Here is a 13,500-nt window from a genome sequence, read left to right as displayed (position 1 = left end):
CCCTCATTATTTTTCTGGCTATGATGGATTCACTAGAACCATCTCTAGAGGAGACTAATTTGAAAGACGATATGCATTTGAATACATAAGCTGGTAGAGTTAGTGAAGTGAGTCTCATTTTAAAAAAAATAGTCAAACAGATTCTAATGGCTTTTGATACAAAGCAATAATTGGTGGCATTAACTAAGTTCACTGCGTTTTAGCAAGAATGAACTGCTTAAAGTTAGAAGTCACTAGGGTACTGTCTGACATGACCAATTTCAGGATCATATTAAATTCTCTCCAATCTTTTTCTCTTAAATTTTGCCTAGAACACTATCAGTGGTAGACTAATGACACTATTTTGCATCTATAATTATTCTTAAACTTATTCTAAAAATGACTTGAGGAAACCAGCAATAAAGGATATGACAATAAAGATTAATTAATGAAAATCCATATAACAGGGTAGTAATATCAAATAAAAATTAGATACAAGGAGAAAATAGAGAATAGTAAAAGGAACACAATATGAAGAGGATAACCAAAAATATATTTTAAAAGCTCTAAAAAATGTTGAATAAAGGTCAACATTTCAGCTCTTAGCTTTTAGTTACCAAAGCAGAGGAAAATTATCTGTTAGAGGAATGTATATGTGTTTAAGTTCATTTATTCAGTGCATAAAAGGAGAAGCAGTGAAGCTGGTTAGCCTACCTAGATGAAAACTTTTACACTGTTGGTGGGAATGCATGTTGGTGCAGGCATTTTGGAAAACTGTGAAGATTCCTCAAAAAATTAAAAATAGAGCTACCCTATGACCTGGCAATTGTACTACTGGGTATTTACCCCAAATATACAGATGTAGTGAAAAAAAGGGGGGCCATGTGTACCCCAATGTTCATAGCAGCAATCTCCACAATAGCCAAACTGTGTAAAGAGCCAAGATGTTCTTCAACAGACGAATGGATAAAAGAAGATGTGGTCCATATACATAGTGGAATATTACTCAGCCATCAGAAAGGATGAACACCCAACTTTTGCATCAACATGGATGGAACTGGAGGAGATTATGCTGAGTGAAGTAAGTAGAGAAAGTCAATTATCATATGGTTTCACTTACTTGTGGACTGTAAGGAATAACATGGAGGATATTAGGAGAAAGAAAGGAAAAGTGAATGGGGCGGGGGTGGGGAGGAACCGGAGGGGGAGATGAACCATGAAAGACTGTGGACTTGGAGAAACAAAGTGATCATTTTGGGGGGTGGGGACAGGTGAGCCTAGTGGTCAGTATTAAGGAGGGCACATGTTGCATGGAGCGCTGAGTGTTGTACATAAACAATGAATCTTGGAACATTGCATCAAAAACTAATGATGTATTTTATGGTGACTAACGTAACACAATGCAAATTTTTAAAAAAGAATATTTAAAAAAATAAATAATTGGGATGCCTGGGTGGCTCAGTAGGTTAAGCTGCTGCCTTCAGCCCAGGTCATGATCCCAGGGTCCTGGGATGAAGTCCCACATCGGCTCCTTGCTCGGCAGGGAGCCTGCTTCTTTCTCTGCCTCTGCCTGCCTCTGTGCCTGCTTGTGCTCTCTCTCTCTCTCTGACAAATAAATAAACAAATAAAATCTTTTAAGATAAATATGTAAAAAAAGAAAACCTACATCTGACTTTGCCACTAACACAAAGTTTGAACTTCTCTGTACTGCAGTAAATATGGGAATTCAGTATGCTGTTTTCCCACATTTTGCTAGCACATGACAAAAAAAAAAAATTGGAATGGAAATAATTGGGACCTACTTCTAGTTCAGAAGTTATGAAGAAAATAGAAACAGCTGACATTATTCAAGGGTGAGTCAAAAGGAATAAATGAGCAACACCTATGTACTTTTTCTTTCTGTGTACCATGCCATTAATTCATACACAAACCTTATGAAGTTAAGACTCCTGGTTTACAAGTGAGGACTCTGAGCCCATGGCTGACTTGTGCAGAGATGGCATTTGAATTGTGTCTGCCTAGCCCAAAAGCCAGAGTATATTCTCCACAGACTACACTGCTTATTAGCCCCTCTGAGGACTTTACTGAAAAACTATCTTGAGTAGCATAATGAAAAGTTACTCCTATTTTAGATTCCCTAAGTGTCGAATTCTGATTCTCAAACCCCCCCAAAATAATTTTTCTACACTCATCTGTGTTTCCACCTTTCTGTTCACCGTATACCACCTGAACTATTATTTACTCGATACCTTTCTTTATAAATGTTCATTTTCAATTTATTTTTTAAATTTAATTTAAATTCCAGTATAGTTTATACTGTTATATATTCAATTCTAATTTATATTTAAGAAGGAAACTTTATAGGACTACTAAAAACGTAAAACCAGTACATTTGCTAGAAACAAACGTAGAGAGAGATACCCATTAGTAGCTGTGGGTTCATGCAGCCCCTAGGAAGCTCTCAGGCGCCACCAACTGGGCATCCCCAGGGAACCCTCTGATGCAGGTCTGGGAAGTTAGGAAGGTCCTCCCTTCCTTGGGTGTAGAGGAATGGTCTTCAGCGGGAGTTACTGAGGGTCTCAGAGGCCTCGATATTATCCTACCATTCATTTTTCCACTTTCAGACATCAGAGAGGCTTGGCATTATGGTCGAGACTCAGATCTGGGGAGAAGAAGAAATATGCCCACCTTCTATCAGAACTCTGCAGCTTAGGGTATTTTATTCAATCAAGCTAATTTGGGCAAAAGGGTCAGTAAAACAAAAGTAAACAAAATGTCCCTATTCTGTGGGGAAAGAGCAAATTATTTTCAACCCTTTTTAGCATTCTAAGATTTAAGTATCCTTGTTCGGTAACTTTAGATTTTCAGGAAGCTAAATTTGACAATTCAAGAAGTGTTTTATTATATCAATAAATCAAGCAGTTTGACATTAAAAGCTATGTTACCAACTGAATAAATATTTTCCTATTTAGAGGAAAAAGTATTTCAAGAAAACTCCAGGGATAACAGCTAATACTTAAAACATTTCTATATCTTTTAGACTATAAATTCTGGGAAAGCAAGCAATCTTTAAATTTTTTCCTATACCTAGTACAGTATGTCACATAAATGTATGTTTCACAATATTCTGGATACATTCATTTCCTTACCAGACATCAGACTCAGGTTTAATCAGTGGCTCATCTTATGAAGAAATGACTTTCACATGTAACAATTAGTTATGAATGGCATAGACTACATCTTGGATGACATACAGAAAAACCTTCTAGAATCAAGCTCTATTAAAGGTTTGTGGGCTATTATTGTTATTTGTTCGATGTTTCTATTGGCGGATTTTATTTTAATTTAGTCTCACTTTTGACAGATGACTGTTTTTTCAAACCTTATAGTACGAATTTTGAGGGAATGTCCTCCTATGAATAATGACGAATTGTTAAACTTTAGTAAAGTTTATTAACTCTTACACCTATGTAAGTGATGAATCACTTAATTCACTCCAGAAGCCAATATTGCACTGTATATTAGCTGAAATTTAAATAAAACAATAAAATAAAAAACCACACCCACTCAATTCTACAGCCGGTTTATTAATTCCAAGGGCCTGGTCAAGCAGTGGAGTAGGCATCCCTACAAGATAAGATACAGCTGAACATATAAAACCCAAGCCCAAAAGGGACACTTAACTGATCAATCAGTAGAACATGTGGCTCTTTTTTTTTTTTTTTTTTAAATGTAAGCCCTAGGGTTTATTAAACTGTGCCTTAGTACAGGTGGTGGGGCTTGCCCATGGTGCTCTTGAGGTATAAAGCTCAGACTTTCTGCCAGTTCTTCTTGAGCAATGACACCAGGAAACTGATAGCTAAGTGGATGTTGTACACAAGCTCATCACCTGTCATCTTTATGTGGGAAACAGCCACTCCAAGATGCATCACCTTCTTCATCTTGAATTTGTTGGTGGACTTCACTTCAACTACTTTGGCCACCAAGTTCTCATTGTGGGTCAGCAAGGAAGGCAACCTGCCAGCCTTATTCAGGCTTGGGCCCAGAATTCGTGGGCTCTGCTTGATCAGAGATTCTGAAGCCAAAAATGTATCCTACTTCTTGGCCAGGTTCTTGACTAATTTTTTATTCTTGTTGAGTTTCTTTAGTGCTTCATGTCCACATGAGGGACCTGTGAGGGATCTCCACTGCCTTGGCCTCATCAAAGTGCCACTGGTCCCTCAAAACACATATGAAGAACTTGGGGCAGGGAGTGGACTTAAGACTGATGGCAGCCAGGAAACATTTGTCCTTCTGAGGGTTATAGTTCTTCAGGCTGATCTGCAGTTCCACCGTCTCCAAAAACTTCCAGCACTTGCACTGGTTCCCATGTAGGACTTCCTGTACCACCTCATACAGGGTCACAGGAGACTTTGCTGCTCATGGTTCCTCATGTCAAAGGAACCACAAAACAGCAGAACATGTGACTCTTGATCTTGAGGTTGTGAGCTCCAACCCCATGTTGAGTATAGAACTTACTTAAAAAAACAAGAATAAAACCAAAAGACCCCACCAAGGTCAAATGGACAACTCATATAATTTTGATAATCTGAAGCTATAACTGTCTCATTATAGGCAGAGACAGTTACATGAAAAGGCCATTCTTAACTTATGATATAGAAGGGAAAAAACATTGAATACCTACGTGGAGAACTTGGTATCATTTAAAGCAATAATCCTTGAAGCTAGGAGGAAAGGGAGGATCACAGAAGTTAAGTAATTTATCCAGGACCACCCAACTTGTAAGTGGCAGGTTTTGAAATCAGCTGTGTATGACTTCAAAGATTGTAGATTTCCTCTACACCACTCTGCCTTTGTGGTTAATGGATATGTTCAAAATAATCATTTGGAATTCTTGGATACTGGTGACACTATTACATCAGTATATGGGAATCACTGAAAGCTCTGGCTTTATGGGATGAGAGGAGTCACAGCATATCAGGTCATATTATATTGAACAAAATCAGGATCAACTCTGGTGAATAGTGGGGAACTCACAAAGCCATTGTAGAATGAGTTCCAGAAAGGATTTCTGAGAAGGGAGCACCAAGGGCTTTAAGGTTCACTGAAGCATAACTGCAAAGAATGTGTCCTATGATGGGCAGCAACCGCAGGCCTCAGCTGTTGCTGGTCTAACAGGCTGAGCCAAAGCTCTGCACAGTATGTCTGAAGAAGTGTCACAAATGGTGACAATTTCTCTGAATAGTGCTATAGATGGCAATCACAGGGCAGAAATCACCTGTGCTGAATGTGGACCGAACCACTGTTTGAACAATGAACTTCTTATACACACATGCAAAACCATGATCACTCAAACACCATTGATTTGTTTTAGGTGGAAAGACAATCTGCTTTATTATGTATTTAACATTTAACTACTCCACTGAATCAAGACTAAGCTTCTTTTGTGTTTCTCGGTGGCACTGGGAATACAAAGATGGGAAGATAAATGTCATTGTCCTCAAGAAGTTCAAAATATTGGCATGGGAGGTGGAGGAAAGATTTGTAAACTAATAGGTGAGACCAGTGCTCTGGAGCTTATATTTCTCTTTTACTTACTTATACACATGTATATATGTGCATGTATACATATTCAAATGAAACAAGGCTTAGAATATATTCCGAAGGTAGAAGTTCTACTGTAGGTGAACTAGAGAAAACATTAGCTTATCAAATATAACATATTTTACTCTACCAAGTTATGTAAGTTCTTCCCTTACATATTTTCTTTATAATCCCCTTTATACACCATTCTGTTTTATTCATTGATCACACGAAGGCAAATCTCATACTAGCATATGTGAATAGGCATTCAAAATTATCAAAGAAAAGGAGACAGAGTGGAGGAATGTAGATTTAGTAGGCAGATGTGCTTTTGTATTTGCATCCTAGGGTGGAAGTTAAATATAGCAATAATTTCCTTAGAAATTTATATTTATCTATCTCTCCAAATCTCAAATATTGGAAACCAAAAAAATATTCCATGTATACACTTACTATCTTAGACGTTCAGGTTTCTGGAATTCTGTTTGTCAGACCTGCACAGATACGATGTTGCCTTTGGGAGGCCCTTCTGTCCTGTTTGTCTGGGGAATACCAACCATCACTTCTTTGAAGTTTCTGTATTAAAAAATGTATAGAAGTAGCCTTCCATATTACAATGCTAATACATTGTGGGAGTCATAAGGTACCATCCAAAATCAGATACTATTTTTTGTTTTTGTGTTTAGTTCTGGAGTGGCACATAAGAGTACAATACAATAGAGTTTAACATTGAGTTCTTTTTTCTTTTAAAGATATAATTTATTTATTTGACAGATGGAGATCACAAGTAGGCAGAGAGGCAGGCAGAGAGAAGAGGAGGGGAAGCTGAGCAGAGAGCCCAGTGTGAGGCTCGATCCCAGGACCCTGGGATCATGAACTAAGCTGAAGGCAGAGGATTTAACCTACTGAGCCACCCAGGGGCCCTAACATTGAGTTTTTATTGACTAAATTAAGGTTTCCCTTTCAACTAGATTACACAGTAATTTTTAATGTGAAGTCACACCTTATGTTCAATTGTGTTTAGGTCTTCAATATTAGATATAAGGGCATGTTCTTTTAATAGAAGGAAATACATATCCTGGGCATGAAGCTACTGATATCCACATCAGTTAAAAAGTCCTCTTGCCATTATAATTAAGCTATGCACATTACTAACCACTTTTTCTGATTACTTCCTTAGCAAAAGTAGAGTTAGAGGCTTGGTATTTGCTTTATTTAAAAAAAAAATCTTTTTTTTAAAGATTATGGACAAAGATAGTTCTTTAGGGAAATGTTAAAGTTCATTTTAAATGTAAACTTCTATATAGTAATTCATAACTTTAAGGTAATTTTTATCAATTCTTTCTGGACTTTAAAGTAATAGATATGTAATACTCTGTAAATATATGTTATAGACATGGTAAAAATAAAATATCTGGCAAAGAGGTTCTCAACAGCCTCCAGCATGGGCTAATAATCTTTGCTAATTGTGCCAGATAAATTTTTAGGTTGAAATGTAGAAGACTGACAACCTGTCCTGGTGGTGAATCTAAGAAAACAGTTCTTCAGAAATTAGTGAGTGCATAGGAGACTGCAGAATACCGAATTGCATTCATTAACACTTATTAAGAGACCAAGTAAAATACTGTACTTTAATCCCCATTAAGTACTGTACTTTTTTTACTCCTAAAATATAAGTGATTTAAGTTGTTCATTTTAGATAGGTGAAAGCTAAAATTCTTTCTGAACTTTTAATTATTAATTATCCATTTTACCAGAACATATACTTATTAAATTTTTAAATGTCAGACTGACATATTATCATTTGCTGTCTTGACTTTTCTCAGCTTAGTTTTTATGAGGTAGTTCAGGACAATTGCAGCTCACACAAGTGCTCACACTTACCACGCTGCTTCTCCAATGCACATATATTATACATTCGCTTCAGCAACTTCACAGCTGTTTTTCATTTTTTGTTCGATTGCTTTCAGCCCATTATTCCCTATGCACTGTTGTTTCTGGGAGGAAAGTTTTATTGAGCAATTTGGAAGTAATTTGAAGTAGTATAGTCAAGCAAATGAGTCTTTTTTTTTTTTAGGGGATACATTTTTTAGATAAAAATCTTCAAAAAAGAATATTGAAGTCTGATGCTTAAATATTTTGAAGATTAGTTAAGAAACATTTAAGTCAAATGTTATCTTTCTAAAATGTATACATAACTCATTTTTACTATCACTCATGCACCGTACTAGTCTGGAGAATAGCGTTGAAGATGCAACAAATATTCTTTGAACACTTCAATAAACACAATGCAAACATTCACTTTAATAATGTTGCCTTTGTTAATACAAAACTGAGTGCATTTTTTTTCCTTGCCCCGGCTGAGCCATGACTAGCTGAGTAGCAACAGCAGAGTGCTGAAAGAATTTTTCAACAGCAATTTGCTTGTTCCAATTTACTTTTCAAGGTTGATGATCAGGATCATTATGTTGCTTGCAAAAAGATCTATTTCTATTAATTTGACCCAGTCATTCCCCTTGTTCTCATCATGTTTAGTTTCCCTGGCAGCTTTAAGTGAATCAGAAGTGCCACTGGCACTCCGGTTCTATAGCTTACATACAAAATGAACTCCTATATTCTTTAGGAACAGAACTGTTACACCTTCTGAGAAAGTATGGGTACACTGAAATGAGGGATTCAATGAAACCTCTGCTTTTTGCTCTTCAAACAGAAATGCTCTTTTTAGTTAGCAGACCTATACAATAACACAACAAACCATTATCTGTTTAATTCTTTCTTTAAAGAAATTCTAAGAAGCCTTGTTTTTAACTTGAACACAATCATCACTCATCAACAAGATCAAAACATAAAACTTGTATATAATTTAAAAATTTTACATGATACATATTGAAAAAGGCTTCATACCAAATGTACAATACCCTAAAAATGTAAAGGGAAATAACCAAGTTATTTTCTACAGCCCTGATAAATTTCAAAATAGCTAAATGTTTTCCTGATCTCCTTTCTATGAGGGAATGTGTATTATTAGTTCCAATGTATATAGTTCCAACATTTAAAGAGACCCAGCTAAGTGATTTGGAAAATCAATGGTAATAATACTTTTCACACTAAATACAACTATAAAACTGACAAAGGAACTCTAGCTTCAATCACTGACAAATTAACAAAGCTAACAATATAAATAAAATGGATCCCACTTAATTCAGGCTATGCTTCTTAAAGGGAAAAAAATCACAGGGTTTGAATACAGTCATTAATTATCCCTTTATAGCCTGCAGAGGGCACTCAAGTCCTTTGAAAGAAAAAGTAAAAATCTTAAGAGGCATAATAATGATTCATTTTTCATTTTTATTAATAGTAGCATATTAACTAAACAATATTGTTTTTACAGATACTATTATTTAAAAAGAAGACATTTAAAAAGAAGAAAAATACAGTTTGACTTCAAATGTTTAATGGATTATTAAGACATGCAAATTTCCACATGTCTTACTGGAAAAAACAATTCAGTAGGTGGTTTCCCTCCCAGGGTACCTGTCAATCCATAAATGTTATGCACCATACATTAGCACCACACTGCCGACAATTACACAGATTAGTTAGGGCCTAAAGAAAGCAATCTGGACCTCACAGTAAACTAGTAATACAGATAAGGCACTGACTGCTCCAGGCTATACATACACAATAACATTATCATCTCCATAAAACAGCTGATGAAAAACATTAGAAGCTGGTTGAAAAGGCTTTAGTTCCTAAGAGTAATTTTTCAGAGTAATTGCACGAGCTCTCCATGAATTTTCATTTTATTGAGCCTCTCCATTACTGTTAACATGTTTGGAGAGAAGATATTTGACTTTAAATACTCTTCCTTTGACATGAACACAAACATTTCATAGGGAAACCCACCAAGTCAGATACAGTAACATATATTACACAAATACACATATGTGTATACATACATTTATTTCATCTAGAGTCTCTGATGGCATATTTCAAAATATACTGCAACATTTATCAACTAAATATTGATGGCATAGAGTAGTTAATTATTAAACATACTAGTTTCTTAGCAATATAGCCAGGGATCCTGCCCTTCTATCTTTTTCTGCTTTTCAATTTTGCTTTGGTATATGTGCTGCCCAAGTGAGAAGGTCAATTTTGCTTTGGTTAGGTAACTTGCTATCAGAAGATATTTAGAAACAAATTGGTTACTAATTTGGAACTAGAGAGACTGGCTTGGCACCAACATGAATTAGATGTGTACAAGTCATTGTTTCAATTCAGAAATTGGATCACAGAATGTTTGAGACAAAAAAAAATGTGTAGGGAAAGTTATTTAAGCATGTAACTTGTATTCTAAAGTCCTACTAGAATAATGAACAATGATAAAGCATTTAAAAAATGCCTTGTCTGTAATAAAATTAATCAATAATAATTTAGTGTTTTAAAACTATTTTTGTTACAAATTATCATGTTTCTTTTTTAAAGAGTCAAACTTGAAATATACTTAAAGGAATAAATCTCCAAATTTGGTATCTTGGAAGATGAATATTGACATGGATGTTGCTAATAGTTTTCAAAAGCTAATTCTTTAAGAAGCCTAAAATAAAACACATCTTAAAATTTTATTCTTAAAATATTGTGCAAAATTCCATAAAGTATTTTAAAGTTCAAAGTTATGGAAGAAGAGAAGACAATCAAATGAGAAAAAGGCAGAAGAAATAGTAAACAATATAGCAGAAAGTAGTTATTTTGATAATTTAAAATAATCTGGATTATTTTTGTAATGGCATCACTTACCTTTATGGAAAAAAAACCCCATCATTCTGGAAAAGAATGTGATTATTCTTATGGTGACAATATAACAAGCCCTTTTTCTCAAGGAAGGACTAAGTTAACAAATAAAGCTTTGAAACTCTAAGTCTTAAGATGAATAATTGTGTATTACAATATGTTTTCCTCATTGGATTTCTTTACCACAGAGCATGACATTTTTTAATGGGGGGAGGGCAGGGAGAAACCATGCAGTTTAATAAAATAGAAGCATTTTCTCAACCTAAGTTATAGCCACTGCTTTGATTTTTGGTTTATCTCAGGGCCAATAAGTATACTCTCTAATACATGAAACAAAACTAGAAGATATACTTAGAATGTAGTCTTTGTTTCTTCTTTCTTCAAAGCCTATGTTTCCTAAAATCATTGTTAGTCGAAGCAAAAAGAAATGTTTGTTCTATTACGTAAAGAAATAAACTTCATTTGGTATTCAATTGACTTTCTAACTTAGCAGACAGGACTTTACATCTTCAAATACTGAAAATAAATTGCATTCTTGGCCCTTGCTTTAAAAGGTTAGAGAGAATAAACGCACACCCTGGTAGTGTTCTAGTGATCTCCCTAATCTCAGTTGCACTTTGTCAGAACGAGGTAACTGGTAGTTAAGTGAAATACCCTAGATCAAAGGGGGATTAATCACCAACTGAATCCTTGCTGAATAAACCTGTCATTCAAGAAAATTATTTCCACTGAACTTAGCAGAGGATTGAAGGTATTTGCATAACAGGGACCAACGTACTTCAGCCAGGTTAAAAGGTTCAGAATTCATCCCATGTTTAGCTTTTTGCCTCCTTTTCCTTTCAGCAGCCGCGTACAATGGTTTCTAATCTGATAATACAGCTAACTATCTAAATGATGTCAGAACAGGAAAGTATTGCAAAGTTTGGATGAGGGATGGATCAATTTCACTTTCAGTAACTCCTAAATCTGATTTGTTGGAATTTAAGATGTAATCCTAAAAAAGTCCCTTAAACCTGAGGACTGTTTATTAACATCCCTTTTCTGACCTTTGTCTTAGAAACAACCATTCTGCTATGGCAGCAGTCCCCACAGAGGCTCTGGATGATAACTTGACCTACCTACCTCACAGGGGTGGTACAGGAAGGAGTCTACGAATGTCTGTAAAGCAGTGTGAAATACTATAGTAAAAAATAAAAGAAAAATATTAGTTGTTACTGTGTAAAAACTGTGCTTTGAAAGACCTTAAATCATACAGTGTATAAAAGCCACAATAATTTTAACTCAGAAATACTAAGTTGGTGTGGAAAAAAAAGTTTATGAGACAGACTGTTTAATCAAAACAATAAAAAAAACTTTTTACACAAATAATTCCCGTAAGAATTCCTAATAAGGCTATTTAATTCAAATCTGACATTTAAATCAATAATTTAAAAAGGAAAAATAAAAAGTGCCCATCCCTCTAAGGGTATTACCTTACATCGTAAGAGTACTGGTGGCTTTAAAAAGTTTTAAAAATATTGTTCAGTAAAAAAATGAAGAAGGGTTTTATAAAATTCATTAACTACTTTTTTTAGAGTATATTTTCAGAAATTTAACACATCTTGTACCTTTTGGGTCTCCTGAAGAATAATTACCCTTATGATAGGACATCAAATTTCATAATCACATTTTGGCACTAAAAAGGAATTTAGCAATTTTGCATCTAGAGTTATGTCTGACACCATCCAAATCTTTTACTGGAAGTAGATGCTCATATTCACTGCAAATGCAAAGCATCTTTCAAGTTAAAAAATGCAAAGAATAGTTATCAAAGAAAATGAATAAAATCCATAGTGAGATAATTTTTTAGAAAATGATTGAAGTTTTAACCCAAGAAAGGACTCTTAGAGTGTCTTATAGCTTAGAATAAGAACATGTCAATCACGATTAAGCTTCTGGAATCGGAATCCCTTTGAAATGCAGCTGTTTCTTCTTTAATTGTGGCAGCGGACTCTGAAGAAAAGAAAGGTCCAGCCTTAAAGATGAGTAAGGAATACAAAATAGCTCAGGATTAGTTGTGGAGTTCAAAGGTCGCTAATTACACTAAGGAGTTCCCAGACACAGGGAAAACATTAAACAGGTCACCTACCAAACGGGAAACAGACTTTGTCTTCAGAAATTATCCTGAAGTGACAGGTTTCTAGACAAAATCAAAAGCATCGCAGTGTGCCCAGCTGATCTCAACAGGATGAAAACATGAGTTGGTTTTAGTTCTGTAGCGTTATGTTAGAATGGAATGGCAACAGATGGCATCAGGTTCTCCTTCACCCTACACTTTTCCAGTATTCCCTAGATTTTCCTCAGGCTTCTAGAAATGTCAAACCAAAGATTCACTGGCTTCTCTGATTGCTTATAAAGAAAGTTTTCCCTAGGGGATTATTATACGGAATATCTGTGTACTTACTAGATAAATGCCTCTTGCCTATCTTAGTGTACTTCACTCAACATTTATACAATCAAGATGTCCAAATGGCTCCATTAATATTAACATAAGTTAAACGCTAAGCTTTCCTTCAGTTTAAGAGAGATCAAATAACTTAAGCGAAATGGGTTTTTTCTTCTTCCAAAAGGAAAGTTTTTACTACTGATTATCTATGATTAAGCCAGAATAATAAGTTAAAGTCCTGGTCAGGCAGTTATTCTACTTTCTTTGTTACTTGGGATAATTTTGAACACAGAGCATTCCGCCATGATAATGCCTTGCAGAAAATGAGAATTTATAATGAGTGAGATTGACCTTAATTAAAAAATCATGTTTAAAATCCTAAATTTATATGCACTCTCCCTTCAAACTGTCATAGCTCTTCTTCAAGGAGTTAGAAGCTTCTTCTAAGCTTTTCCTTAGGAGACTGATTAAAAAAATAGAAACCAAGAGCTAATTTAACTGAATATGAATCTGTAATGCATATTTTTATACTGCTTCTAATTCTGTTCCATAAAAAAGAAACTTGACATGGATTAAGTTTTGAGGATCTTGAGATTTCATCTTTTCATGAATGGTCACTTAAAGTTCAACTTGACAAAGAACTGCTTTGAAAACAGAACAAGACATATAATTTGTAAAGACAACAAATAAAAAGTTATGACTGGGTGGTTCCTGAAGAA

At 35.0% G+C, this 13,500-nt stretch overlaps 1 pseudogene; it reads right to left on the bottom strand.

The window, feature by feature from the left end:
- Nucleotides 1-3,740: 3,740 nt before the first annotated feature.
- Nucleotides 3,741-7,480, bottom strand: LOC131999438 (large ribosomal subunit protein uL1-like; annotated as a pseudogene).
- Between the last annotated feature and the right edge of the window lie 6,020 nt (nt 7,481-13,500).

Source organism: Mustela nigripes, chromosome 13 (assembly GCF_022355385.1).
Source record: "Mustela nigripes isolate SB6536 chromosome 13, MUSNIG.SB6536, whole genome shotgun sequence".
Classification (NCBI taxonomy): Eukaryota; Metazoa; Chordata; class Mammalia; order Carnivora; family Mustelidae; genus Mustela; species Mustela nigripes.
This window is presented reverse-complemented; position numbering and strand designations above follow the sequence as displayed.